Source organism: Pithys albifrons, chromosome 2, assembly GCF_047495875.1.
Source record: "Pithys albifrons albifrons isolate INPA30051 chromosome 2, PitAlb_v1, whole genome shotgun sequence".
Lineage (NCBI taxonomy): Eukaryota > Metazoa > Chordata > Aves > Passeriformes > Thamnophilidae > Pithys > Pithys albifrons.
The window spans coordinates 74,021,450-74,035,341 of NC_092459.1; positions in this window are offsets into that span (position 1 = coordinate 74,021,450).

The window sequence follows — 13,892 nt, forward strand, 5'->3', positions numbered from 1 at the left end:
AAGTGTTAACCAACTGAGCTAATCTCAGGGTGTCCTACATGTGTGAGTTAATGAGCCAATGCCTTTACAGACCAGGTAAGCCAGGCACAGACAATTCTTCCCAACAGGGCGCTTTCTGTGTTTCTTTTGGAGGTCTCCATTATTGTCCCCTTTTCACAAGTGGGCTTTACACCTCAACATATAATATAACCAAGTAGTTAACCACAAAGATCTGCATCTTCATCTGATCTCCCAGCATCTGGGGAGCTTGGACAGCACCCTCAAGTCATAAGTGTGGGGTGGGAGGTGATCGAAGATTTGTTTGAATCCCTAATTTGCAGATCCCCAGTGGTACTGAACTGCACCCAAGATGCTGATCTGAGACCAAGTTTATTTCATAAATGGAGCAGAGAAGAAAATCTTAGCTCATACTTCTTCAACAGACCCTTTGTCCTCTGAGATACTTTTCCCAGGAGCGTTACTCCTTCCTGTTCTTCCTGCTGTTCATAGTGAAGATCACAGGGAGAGGTTGCAGTTCATCTTGCTCCTCACAAGCATCATGATTTTCTTTCCAGGACAAGTTCGGGTGCTCAGCACAATAAAGCATTCTTTTAGAGCAGCTACTAAGGGGGTCAACTGCCCATTACCCTTGAGCCAGGCCTGAATGAAGAATGGCAGCCATGTCTTTACTTAACTTCAACCTAACACTTTACTTGTAAAGCTTACTGTTTTAGAGTGGATTTTACTCTAAATGTCTTCTGGTGCAAAATATTCCATTAGGCAACCCTCAAACACAGCATATATGAGCTCTGCTGCCTAATGGCTGTGAAACTTGGACCTCATATAGGACCAAAATACAGAGTTAAATGCTCTTGGCAGGTCAGGACTTTACTGGGATGCCAGCAAATTGAAAAGCATGTAGCTGCCCTCAAAACAGCTTACAGCAGCCTTCCTATAATGCCTGTCTCCAAAACAAACAAGGGAATGGAACAAAAAATCAATGGGGGAAGGACAGTCCTCTGTGACTTTTGGATGGTTCAACTTCAGTGATCAACCAGAGGTTTCCACATAGGCCTGACCTCAGCCCTATTTTCTCTTCTTACCTGATGTGTCAAGAGTGCCAGTGACCCTGAAGTTCCATGGGTCATTTGTCTCCTGAGCTTGTTCTCTGAAGTCCAATAACCAGAGTTGAAGGCAGTCTATGAAAATCTCCCACTTGCAGTAGGTGCAAATTATGTTACAAGGATTTTTTTATTACTGTAAAATGCCAGCTGCTATGAAAAGATGTAGTGGCATGGGGATGGGAGAAGAAGAAAAGGTGACAGAAGAAGCCACAAAGTTCAGATGGGAGGAAAAAATTCACCATGTGGGTCCTCTCCACCCTGACATTTCCAGGCTATGTGAGCTGAAGCACTGGCTCCACTAAGCTTGGTGGCAAAATTTATTCTGACTTGTAGGAAGCCCGGACTTTATTACAGCTGTTTGTTATTAAAGGCTTGACTGAACATCCTGCTCTCCTTGCCACATTTTTCAGAGCTTACATCTGCCAAGAAAGAAACTTCTGGTGTGTGCCTATAAGCTTATGTTTAAGAAGCCCTGCTCTGGCCCAAGTGTTTTACCAATCCCTTTAGGTTCCACCCCTGTTTGCCTGCAGCTCAGTTCCTCCAAGTCACAGAATACTGCAAATGTTTGTGGTCAGTAATTACAGCTTTTTTTTTTGACTTTCTGTCCTGGAGAAACTAAGCTGCTGTGAGTGATTCAGGACACTGAGGAGCTTCCAGCAGACTAGCAGCAGCTCAGACAGTGACCGGTGACTGCTGGAGGGACTGAGTGCTGGTAGCTGCTGCCTAGGGCTGTGCTACTGCCTCTAAGCCCTTCAGCTCATCCCATTACCTGCAGTCTAAGACACACAGCTGACTCTGAAAACTGAGGCCAAAGTCACTGCAAAAGTATGAAGAGATGAAAGTTTCTTGGTCCACTGCCTTGCCTGCACAGGAGTCCTGCTTCTTGCTTGTCCTCTGTTTCATCCTCTCTGGCTCATCTCACCAAGACAATGGTTTTGCTGTCATGGCAAGTTGTGCAGTGTCTTATGAGTGAGAAAATGTAAAGTTGCAAAACATTTTAGTAACACAGCTAGGCATCAGGGACCTGCTTTTACTCTGGCATACCTGGCATGTTAAATTTCATTATGATCTTTGCTGCTTTTCCTCCAGAAACTCCACAAGGTGTTGAGAAAGGTGGAAAAAAAATCCCAGATCAAATAATTCTGAGTGCTCAATCTTTGGTCAAGTTGTACTGTATCTCTACCACCAGCCTTGACCCAAGTTTTGAGTGAACCCACTAATTCTGGTGTCAAATGACTCTGGAATTCCCCCAGCAGTCCCCAGGAAACTTCTCATCACTAAGATTTCTCCAGTAACATTTCAGGAGCACTGATGATTAGGAACAAGCTTAGTGAAGAGCAGAGTACCCTCTGTATGTTCTCTCCATCTGCTGGTTCAAAATCAGTCCTGGCTGGAAGCAAGCAAAGCTTGCTTATGAGCCAGATGAACCAGTTTCTACCCTGTAGCCACACGCATTTCCCTGTCACTGATGTGTCCAGCACCTCTCTTCCAGGAACAACACTCACTCTCCCCATTCCCAGCATGGTATGAACGTGCCAAAGCACCAAGCCAGGTCCTTCAGATCTATAGCCAGTGGAGACCTCTCCCTGCCCAGACAGTCACTGGCCTACGTCACTCCTAGCAGACAGCTGTCCATTTTGGGCTATATGGGCTCTCCAGGGCTCAAGGGGAGGGTTGATGGTGATGGCTGAAGCAGAAAACAGGAGTTGGCAAGGCAGGCACTAGCTTGCCAGCCTTCAGCCCAGCCTGCTCCAGCACTGGGCTTGCCTTTTTAAAGGAAGGTTTCCCCTCCCAGGCTGCCAGCTAGTTCCCCAGCAGCATGGATTGTTATTGCAGCAGCAGCTTAGCAAAAGGCCCGTGCCAGGAGAGGATGCTTTCACTTCAAGGCATTTGGCTGTCAGTAGCTCATGAGCCAGGCACCAAAGCCCACCTGCAGCCCCCCAGTGCTCAGGGTGGAAGCCTGTGCTCAACCCTCAGTGCAAAGAAGCTTTTCATCTTGAGCTATTATTGGCTCCCCAGTTTTTTGCCTTCCTGCCAAAGCCCCCACCCCTGCAGCAAGCACCTCAGTGGAGAGGCCACAGGAAGGCTTTGCCAGATACAGCAAGGTCTCCTAAAACTCTCAGTTTAAAGTCCCCTGTGTGAGCTCCTCACACATGCCTGGAAAACCAGGCACAGAAGTATTTTCAAAGCATGGACATTAAGAGACTGCTGGATTTTTGTGGGCATTCTTCAAATATGTTATTTTTGTCTTTCTCTACATCTTTTTTTTTCTCTCTCTAAAGGGTACAGAGTCCTAAGATGTTCAGAGCCAGCTGTTGGTCCCTCTGCTGGCATCAGCCCACCTGCCAGGTCACCAACTGCCCCCTGCCTTTTCCTCAAACTGGATCCCAGCTCTTTTCTCTCTCCAGCACCATTCCCTGAAGCCAAATGACTTTCACCAGTGTAGAGCCAGAAAAGTAGATGGAAAAACTGGGTTGTGATGGTAATGTCCTGGTAAGTGAAATTACATGATGATAAAAAGCAGAATCAAGGGTGGCTTCTGAATCTGGTCTCACAGGTTTTACCCAGCAGTGAGTGACCTCAGTTACAGAGGACTTCAACTGACATGAAAAAAAAATCCAAATCTTGAATCCTTTCAACTGTACAGATTGAGTTAAAATCCATAACAGCAACAGCACTGAGTCCTTCTTATTTCATTTGCAATGAGTCCCTCAGGGCATTACTTCTGCTAGAAATGCCATTAGCATTTACAGTTAAGTTCAATGGGAGGCACTTCTGGTTTTAATTATATAGCCCTTATAATGCTTCCTCTGGCACTCTCTTAGTATGGAAAAAATAAGCCTAGGATGTAGAAAGATAAAAAAGCTATTAATTCCAGGGCTAACAATGCCAGATCAGTATAGTTACAAACAGATTTCTCTCTGTAACCCAGCCCAAACAGCTGCCTTTCAGTGCTCAGATAGGAATGCACCAAATATGACAAAAATGTCTTTATCTGGGGAAGCTAATTTTAGACATTTTTTTTTTTTGGCTAGGCAATAGAAATACTTAGAGAAGAAATGATTAAATTTCCAATTAATAAAATGTTTTTGTAGGATACATTGCACCCAGTGTTTCAGAAGCAGCCTCCCTGCTACATCCATCACAGAGACTCTTGAGTGGCTGCTGTGCCACATTGCTGCACCCAGCCAGTGGTGACCATCCATTCTGTCCTCTCTGCAGCTTCTCCCTGTCCCTGTAACACCACCAGCCCACAGACCAGGATGGACCAGAGCTCTGTCCCTCCAAGTACTCCTAGGACACGCAGCCCAGCCTGACCAGCAACCAGCCAAAACACCCAGACTCTGGGGAAGTTGCGTTTGCCATTGGCTCCCATAGAGTTGAGGGAGGTGATTGCCACCACACATGGTGTCTCAGCTTCCAGACCAGCACTCATCCCATATCCTCATTCACCCTGGGGGGATGAAGGTCAAGCACTGAACCAGTGGGGGAGAAAAACAGGTTCCTGCCCCACAAAAGAGGAAAATCCAGCATTTCAGAGCTTCCCAGTCCCTCAAGATAGGTCTAAGGTGTTTCACAGTTTAAATTAAAAAAAGGACTCAATTGCTCGAGCATCTTTCTGGCACACAGGTGATGGGGCTCAGTCTTTGCTCTGCTCACAGCTGAGCCACCTGTTCAAGGCTGAGAAATTCCAAACCCGCTCCAGTGAGGGCAGTGGCCCTCCTGAGAAAACAGATGACCAGATCCCTGCTGTCAGACTGGCTCAAAATGAGTGGGGCAAGACATGCAAATGCATTCACCACACATCACTTTGTAAAGACAGTGATTATAACCCAGTTAAAGAGAGAGGGAAAGCACATGGCATGTAAGTTGTTACTGGAGAGATGCACTGAAAGATTTTTAATTGATCCAGAGCTCTGCTGTTTAAACATTCATAGGCTTCAAGTTACTCTGGCCACGTTTAAAATTGCTTTTAACAGCCTCAGCATTTGTAACCAGCTACCTGCTGCAAAATGTTGGTCAATTCAAAACCCCTCATGAGTAGCTGATCCATTTGTGTGTAACATGTTCTCCTGCAGGAGACAGCATGACTCAGAGTCAGTGGTGGTTTAGGGAAGAGGCATTCATGCTCCTTAAGGACACCAAGTGTTGACAGGATGTGAACAAATATATCATGTATTTTTAAAGTCACGAAATTGGGGCTTAGAAATGCTCACTCTTGATAACACAACTGAAACATTGAAATCTGCCAGCAGTTCTGCCTTCAGCAGAACTCCAAGGATCAGAGTCAGCTCCATCTGTCACGTTTCCAGAGTAGATTGTGGCACAGCCTGGCTCCTTGCTGTCCCTTTTGGCAGCAGCACTGGGCTTCCACCCTGAAGCACCTCCTCTTGCTCCAGTGCCAAAGGGGTGATCTGGGAATGGAAGCCATGAACAGCCAAACTACAGGGAGTGAGGCAATGCTGTGGGACACTTCTGCTCAAGTCTTTGCCTCCAAACTTGATGTCACCTGAGATCACTTGCTTCACCTAGAGATGCCCTTACAGATTGTCCTGAAAGGATGCTGGTCATGTGTGTGTGTGAAGCACATACAAGCCTAAGGACAGTAACACTGACACTTGTTGTCATCTTTTGAGGACCAGCTGGACAAGGATCACGGAAGACTGTGAATTAGGTTTCTTACATATGAAATAGAAAATGAAAATAGAAATAGAATATGAAAACTTCCTGGCCAAAGCAGTTGCTAATAACCATGGTAAAAACAACGTGCTCATTGCCTCATGGCCCATCTCAGCCTCAGTGAGACTAGTGATGGCAGTGTTCCCCTTCCCAAATTACTTGCAGCCATGGTTCTTCACTGCGAAGAGCCAAAGAGAACACCGCTGCCTCAGCTGACTGTATGAGGTATAGTCCAGTGAAAGAACTGGCCAATTTTATTACAGGACATAATTTGTCCCAGCATTGAAGTTATTTCAGAGATCTTTTCTGCACTAAAATCCTTCAGATATTCTCTTGATAATGCAAAGTACATCAAGATTCCTGTTCCAAGACTTCCAGTGAAAGCAGTGGGCTGTAATCCTGGTGTCACCTCAGGCTGAATGCCAGCACATAGCTCAAAGCATTTTAACCTCCTGAAGAGCTGCAAAAAACATCAGCTGAAGCCCCTTCGAAGCAGCATCATGGTGGGAATTGAAGAAATAGACCTTTGTAAGTCACTTGAGATGGTGCCAAAGATGTCTTTGGGACACCAGATGAAGACAGAGGCTAGTGGTGGAATAAATGTCCCCACGCTGTGATAGGCTCCATACTGAGGCCTGCACAGGAATGCTGTGGTATGAAATCATGGCTGGCCAGTTTACCACCAGCAACCCAAAAGCATTTCCCACACTGAGGTGTCCTGCAGAAGAGGCGCCCACTGGTATGCAATAAAGGCAGGTCTTTGCTGGAGGAAGTATTTCTCAGTACAGTTTAGGGAGAAACTATAAATTCAAAATATGCGTACAAACAGAAAAAGCGGCCCCAGTTGCCAAATGCCTGAGAATGAGCTTTTGATAGGCCCATGGGTGTTTCAGGATGCTCACACATAGTAGGATTGGAGTTGATGAGGAACTTGATGCATCCCAGCTGTGCATATGTGGTGACCCTTCCTTGGGGAGGGCTCTCAGCAAGGAAGCAGGGACCCTCTCCCTGATAGCTCTGTGCACTGTGTTTCTGGCAGATGGTTGCTGCCCTCAAATGGAAATATTTTCCTGCTTGGAAAACAGGGGCTCATTGTGCCTCCAGGGGAAGGCAGACCCAGCATTTCACCCTTGTTCATGCTCACCCAGGCTGACAGAAAACATAGCACTTTCAAAATGCCTGTCGCTCTGTGCACATGGGCAAGCTCACTGTTGGATGCATGTTCTACTCCTTTGGAGTCACTGTTGGATGCATGCTCTACTCATGGATCTAGAGCTTTCTCTTTATTTTTAAACTCCTTTGCAAACACAACTGAATATCCTGCCCCTTGCCCAGAAACAGTAACAAGGGTCCTTGACTAATGATGTCCCACTGAAGGTCAGTTTTGCAGCTTCCACAGCAATCTGCAGAGCAGACCCCCTTGGGTCAGGGGGACAGTGATCGGCTCTGGGAGTCATTCCACTGCAGAACGTCTCACCCCGGTGTGACAGGGGGCACGGCCAGCTGGAGCAGAGGAGTGTATCCTGCACTGACAATGCCAAAATGCAACTGGCATATCTAATTTTAGCCTCCAGAGCCCTGAAAGCCCTCTTGAGTTGCCACATACCTTGATAAACCATTTAAGTCGACGCTGCTTGGCCTAAAGCTGGCTTTCAGATGGGAAAGGCTAAGTGTTGAATGTTGAAAGGAATTTTGACTGGAGCTGTAGTAGTTACTTCAGGGTGTCTCCAGCTTGTAGGGACTGGAAATTAAGTGAGACACAAAGAAGAGGCAAAAATGCCGATGACATTTTTGTTTTGTTGTCTTATGCAAATCTGACTGAGAAGAAATCTACATGTGCAGTGTATATGCAGGGTGAAAGCTAGAAGTATGGAAATAAGCAAAAAATGCCTGCAGGATGCAGAGCATCCTTCAGGTCTATGTGTGGACACCAGGAAAGCTAGTTCCTTGTTTCAAGAAGACCAAGCACTTTGAAGAGGCTTCACCAGCTTACACAACAGAAGGACCAACTGGAAAAAAAGGCATTTTACTGGGAGCTCTGCATTCATTGTTGCCTGCTTGGCCCAGCCTCTTGGACAATATTTAGAGTTTTGAAGTCTGGCTCCCACTTAGAGGCAAAATAAGTGGTGCAAGACTGATAGGTCTTTGCCATGACAGGGTTTGTTGCACCGGCCACATGGGGCTCTTCCTTACAGTCGCCTCACCCATATGGGTTGGGCACACATACACATATGCCTATGTGTTTCTCTTCAGAGGTCCATGAAACACATGGGAATTTTTTTGCCTGCCATGTTACTGAGTAACTGGAGAAACAGAATTTTGCCCCTGGGACAGAGATGAGTCTGTGACTGCAGGCATTTGTCTGTGCAGAGCAGGTTTGGGCCTCGGTACTGTTTCCCAGTTAATTGTGAAATTGGATAATCCATGCATGGAGAACCAAAAGTTGGCTGTCAGTACCTTCAGAGGGTGAGCTGCCTCACTGCTGGGGATTGTTACTGAAGCCTTGTATACAAGCTGTTCTACATGTAGGTAAAATACACGTATGTGTATATATCTATATATCTATATATCTACATCTATATATAATTATTTCTATCATATATTTTATAAAATGTGTATAAACCTAGCATGCATATTGATATGCCTCTGAAGCAGTAGATTTCCTTTTCTCCCTCCCTTTTTTGTGCATCTGAGAGATGTCCAAGAGTAAAGAGGCTACAGGGAGTAAAGAAATACATCTCAGTTAAACAATGCAGCATTACAAAACTAATGTTAATTCTTCAAAGGTCTAAACAACAGTCCCACTCTTGGAGTAGTTTGCTGTTAATGCTTTTCAAGAACTGCTTGTTAGTGATCAGGAAACTACTAAATTAACAACTCTGGAAAGTTAATTGACCAAACACTTTCAATCATTTATTAGGGAAGGAAATCCCTGCCTGTAAACAAAGCCAGTGTAGCATTATTTCATGACAGAAGCAGTAACAACACATCAAGACATTCCCAAACCATGAGTTAGGGCCACTAAAATTATTAACAGGATTTAGACTTCAAAAATAATAAATTGGGATTGATCTTTATTTGTATTCAGTTTTCTGAAGCTTTAAGACCTGCTCAAATGCCATTTTAGAGATAATCTCTGTAATCATAAAAGCTGAAACTTCCAGTAAAAAAGCTGACAATTCTCACTTTCTCAAAGGCTTCTGGAGAAGATGAAATTCTATGGCACTGATAGCACAGATGTAAAGGATGCCAGAAAAGAAGGCACCTTTCTACTTCAGACTGAAATTCTGAGCAGCAGTGGAGTGATTTACACTCCACATGAGGCAGAGGGCATCTTTCCAGTGAGTCCAAATTGTGGGTCATGTCTTTCTGCCATAGCCAGGGCAGAGGTGCCTTATCCGGTGTCTTTTGGGCCGTCTTAGGTCCCAGATGTTCCATGGAAATGGCACCTTCCTGGAGAAATTTCTGCAACCAATGGAGGGAAATATGGACAGGGTCACATTTGTGTTATGCAGTTGCATTGTCCCTGTGCCTTGGGTGTTGCGGGTACATCCCTGCAGCTGCCCACAGCAGTGGGCTCCAGCTGCTGCTTGCCCAGCCCCTCATGCTATCCTCTCTAGGGTGTTTGGGGTGCAACATGGCTGCATGTTGGCAGCAAAGCTGCTCTGTGTGCTCAGCTCTTCAAATGGGCTTTGACATTGTGGAAGTGTTTTTGCTCCCAAATAGGCATCTGTTTTTAGGCAATGTAGAAGTTTGAGGATATGCCTTGAAGAGCATGAGGGCAATTTGAATGCAAAATTCATACACAATTGGGAAAGTTTCTTTCCAATGCTGTCCACAGGTGTTAGTTTAATCAGATTAAATGGTTTTACTGGAGTTCTTTGTAGGCTAAAATAATGAAGAAAAGTTTCCCATCCCCCCAAACTGCATACAGATAGCCTTTTTTACCAAGAAGGACTTGCCCCATATAGCCTTCCTCTACATTGGGGGGCTCTATGGGACCCTCAGTCCCTCTGAAAAATAGGTCTCTTCTCCTTAGCACCACTGGAGTGGGCATGGAACCTTTGCTTCTGGTTCCCAAAGCTTATATCCATTACCATTGTGGCTGTTAGTGTCTCACACACTTTCATCACCCTGGAAAAAGGGAGCAGTACATTTGCTTGCTAGTGAGCTAGGCAAGCTGTACTGCCACCCAGTTAAGCCAGACTTGCAATGAAGTGTTTGCAGACTGCAGTGTGAGCTGCTGAGGGAGCCATTGCTTTCCATCTCCTTGCAAATTCACCATCCCACACTCAATACAGTGCTCATTTTCTTTTCCTCACACTGAATTACGTATCTTTTCCCCAGGGGTTATGCAAACTGCACAGTGACTCTTTTTCAACCGTCCAGCACCTGTTTTCAATCAAAATTTTTCTACTGTAGCTCTTGCTGGCTCAGAAAAGTGCTTTGACAAGCTTGAAATTTCCTGCCTCAGGAAGGAATAACATCTCTCTAGAAGAGTGCCATGAGTTCTGTTGGAGAGGTATCAACCATGAGCTGCAGAGAAGGCTGGATTTACTGTAAGACTTACTATGAATCAGAAACTTTAACAGCCTTTGTGGTGGTAGGACTAAAGGTGTCCCAGAGCTCCTGGCTCTAAACTAAGTCACAACTTGGGCCACTGCCATTGTGGCAGCTTCCTTCTCAACCTCTGTTTCTTGTGCTCAAAATTTTGCCTACCCCAGTTCAAGAAAATATAGCATATATGAGGTCACTGTAAGGAATAAAGTCAGAGAGCCTTCAGCTGAACCTGGTGGGGCAGAAGGCTAAACTGAGGCTGCAGCTGATTGTGGCTCATCCACTCCCCTTTGCCCAGAGACATGAGGAAACACTACCCAAAATTGGAAAAATATTTATACAAATTTCAGTGCTGGAGAAGCAATATGTGAGGATGTCAGTTTTTTTCAGTCCCTTGAATTTTTTCTCCACTCTCCTTGACCTGTATCCTGATAAAACTTGCAGTAAGCTATTTATCAGGTAAATAGATAAACCAGCCATCGTCATATCAACATATGGTGACAGTGACTGAGGGCTGCCCTATTAATTATTGACCCCATTTCTATTTCAGTCACTTGGCATGTGCTCTAGGAAACGAATGAGATCAGTCATCATAAATCTATTCTCTGTGGCACAAGATAATCTGTTTTCAAGCAGGAGCACATGCTGAGATGACCACACTACCTGCTGGCTGACCAAGGGGGTTGTAGTGCAATATGTCTGCATCCCTGAAGACTTGTGTTGGTTCCCCCTTGTACAATAAATGGTTCTGCTACACTGTACTGTGTCCTAAAATTCCCTGCTGATCTATCACAGACTGGATCAGGTTGGAAGGGACCACAGTGGGTCCTCTGGTGAAGCCACTCTGCTTGAGCAGGGTCATCCAAGAGCACATGGCACAGGATTGTGTTCAGATGGCTCTTGAATATCTCCAATGAAGGAGATTCCACAACCTGTGTGAGCAGTAAGGTCCCAACAATTAAATCCTGGGATAGCTGACAGCCTTGCTTTCAGGTGTCAAACTGATGCAGAAAGGCTTAGCATCTAACAGCTAGAGGAGACTGGAGAAAGGTAAATGCTATTTGAATTGCTCAAGGGTTTTGAGCCCAGATTTTCCATTTCTGGGGTATGAGGCACCAAGGTGTGGTGGTAGGGGTCTTCTCAGCTCCCTGTGCTGGAGCTACTCTTCTTTGTGCTGAAACAAAGCAGTTCTTTGAGAAGTCAAGGATGGCAAAAGGAGTATGTAAGTATTTAAAAGTATGACCTGCTGTTCTTGCTAATAGGACAAGGAGAACATTTGCCATAAAACCCTTAGCCATCAAGAGGCACAGAAACTGCATCCCAGCAGTGGGTGCCCTGAGAGCTGGGCTGGAGAACTGGACACAGCTTTGCTCTCTGGCCCCAGCAGTGCTGCCCAGCATAGACACAGCTGCAGCTGAGGGGCATGAAGAGCCAGGTCTGTGCCTTCAGCCTTCTGCAGGCAGGTGTGGGCTGCCACTCCCTTGAGCAGAGGACAGCTCAGCTTGGACCCTGTCTGCCAGAATCCCTTCCCAAAGCCTTGCACATGCCATCACCCTCACTCAGGCCCTGGCACAGCCCCACAAAACTGTACACAACTGAGTGAGGAAGGGATTGGAGCAGGGAGTGCCCTCCCAGAGCAGAAGTTTTCCCCCGGGAGATCTTGTTTTCTCTTTATTTGTGTCCCTGGGACCCAGCTGCTTAGCAACTGGATAAAATTGTCACAAAATGCTGGCATTGCCCTCCTTACCAAGACAGGGGCTGGACTGTGTCCTTGTGGGGCTGTCTGCCAGGCAAGGTGGCCACACAGCACTCATGGGGGGACCCCCACTCCCATCCTTGTTTCCCAGTGGGCTGTCCAAGGGAATTTGATTCTCATGTATGGCAAATGACACATTGCAGGCAAGGCACGCAAGCAGCTCCGCCTGCCCTGGCTGCTCACAACCCAGGGACAGATGAAACATGGACAATCTTTGAATCTGAATGGATAAATGCTTTTTCAATTCTGAAGGACCAGGGAAAAAAGCACAGTTTAAGTAATCTTGTGAAGTACTGGAAAAGGAAAATATTCACCATTCTTGATTCTATATTAGGGAGAGATGGGGATGAATACACCATCTTACTTTGATTCAGGGCATTTTAACTAGAAAAAAAAAGAAAAAAATGGCAATGAAGAATTATGGTTATATATTCTTTGGACCAGAAGAAGAACAGGCATGTGTCTAATGCCTGCTGCTGTTCTTGCCCTTTTTTGAGTCCTCTGCCTCTGCAGATAACACTCAAAGAGTTATCCAGGCTGCCCAGGAGGCCAAACCCTGCTCAGCAGAGCTCACTTCCCTTGAAAGGTCATGCAAAGGGCAAGGGATGAAAATTAGAGATTTTAGAAGAGCAGTTTATGACACACTTGCCCTTATAAGTGGCTGACGTGCAAAAGATAGTTGTTGGCAATTGCTGACAGCTTGTGTGTTTATCTCAATCAGCAAGTATTTGTAATTAATTTTTAAAATGTTGAAGTTCCACTGGGAACATTACAAACTGCCCTCAGCACTCTGATGTGCTTCCAAAACATATACTGCCACAAGTCAAAAAGCACAAAGACTCAAATATTTCAGCATAGAAGTGGGGGAGAAGTGGGGAGATAATGCAGTTGAAATGAAAATTATTTAGGTAACTCAATATCTATTCACAAATATTTAATTTTCATGACTGGAAGCAACCACAACTGTTGTAAATGGGGTGAACTGCTGCATGATTTCTGGCATCTCCCCTTCCTGATATCACAGCTCCACAGCATGGAGGATTTGCCAGGAGAAGGATGGACAGACTTCACCAATTTTTCTCTCCCATCCCCTTTGACCTCCGCAATGCCTCATGAATCCTCTGTGTTAACACATGAGTTTACAGGCCTCCTAAAGACCTAGTGGGCTTAAAATAGGCCTGTAAAAAAAAAAATTTTCTAATCAAGCTTTGCTGCCTAAAATGCAGCACTGCTTAGCCACTCCCTGGGAGTTTTCTGAAAAAGCATGAGGTGTCTCTGCCTAAAATGTTTATTGACACTTTCTGTCCCTGCAGAGAAATAGCAGACTGCAATTTCACTATTTTTCAGTTTCTTTAGATTTTTATGGCTGTTCTTCATGGTAGTTTTAACTGACTTAAATCCCTTCTGGCCTCAGCAACAGGTTGGGAAGAAAACCTACTTCAAGACAGGAAAATGCCACCAACATAACAGGGTAGTAGGGTGGTGGAGGTGCCTGAGCTTTGGGGAAACTCCAAATGAATACCCTCTCAAAAGGCTCACGACTTGAGTTGGTGTTATTCCTTTAAACTAAGAAGTGTACCATGTTTCTGAGCGCTGCTCAGCATCTTGGGGAGCTGAAGTGGCTCAGAGGGCACAGGGGAGCAGCAGAGAGACAACCAGCTCCAGGGCAGCGGCCAGCCTGTGCTAACATCTGAACTGAGGCTTTAGCAACAAGTTTAGAGAGAGATTTTTTCATTCTGTGAAGTAGTGGGAGAACACGCTCAGATTGCAACCCTGCAGCTAAGTGATTCTTAGTT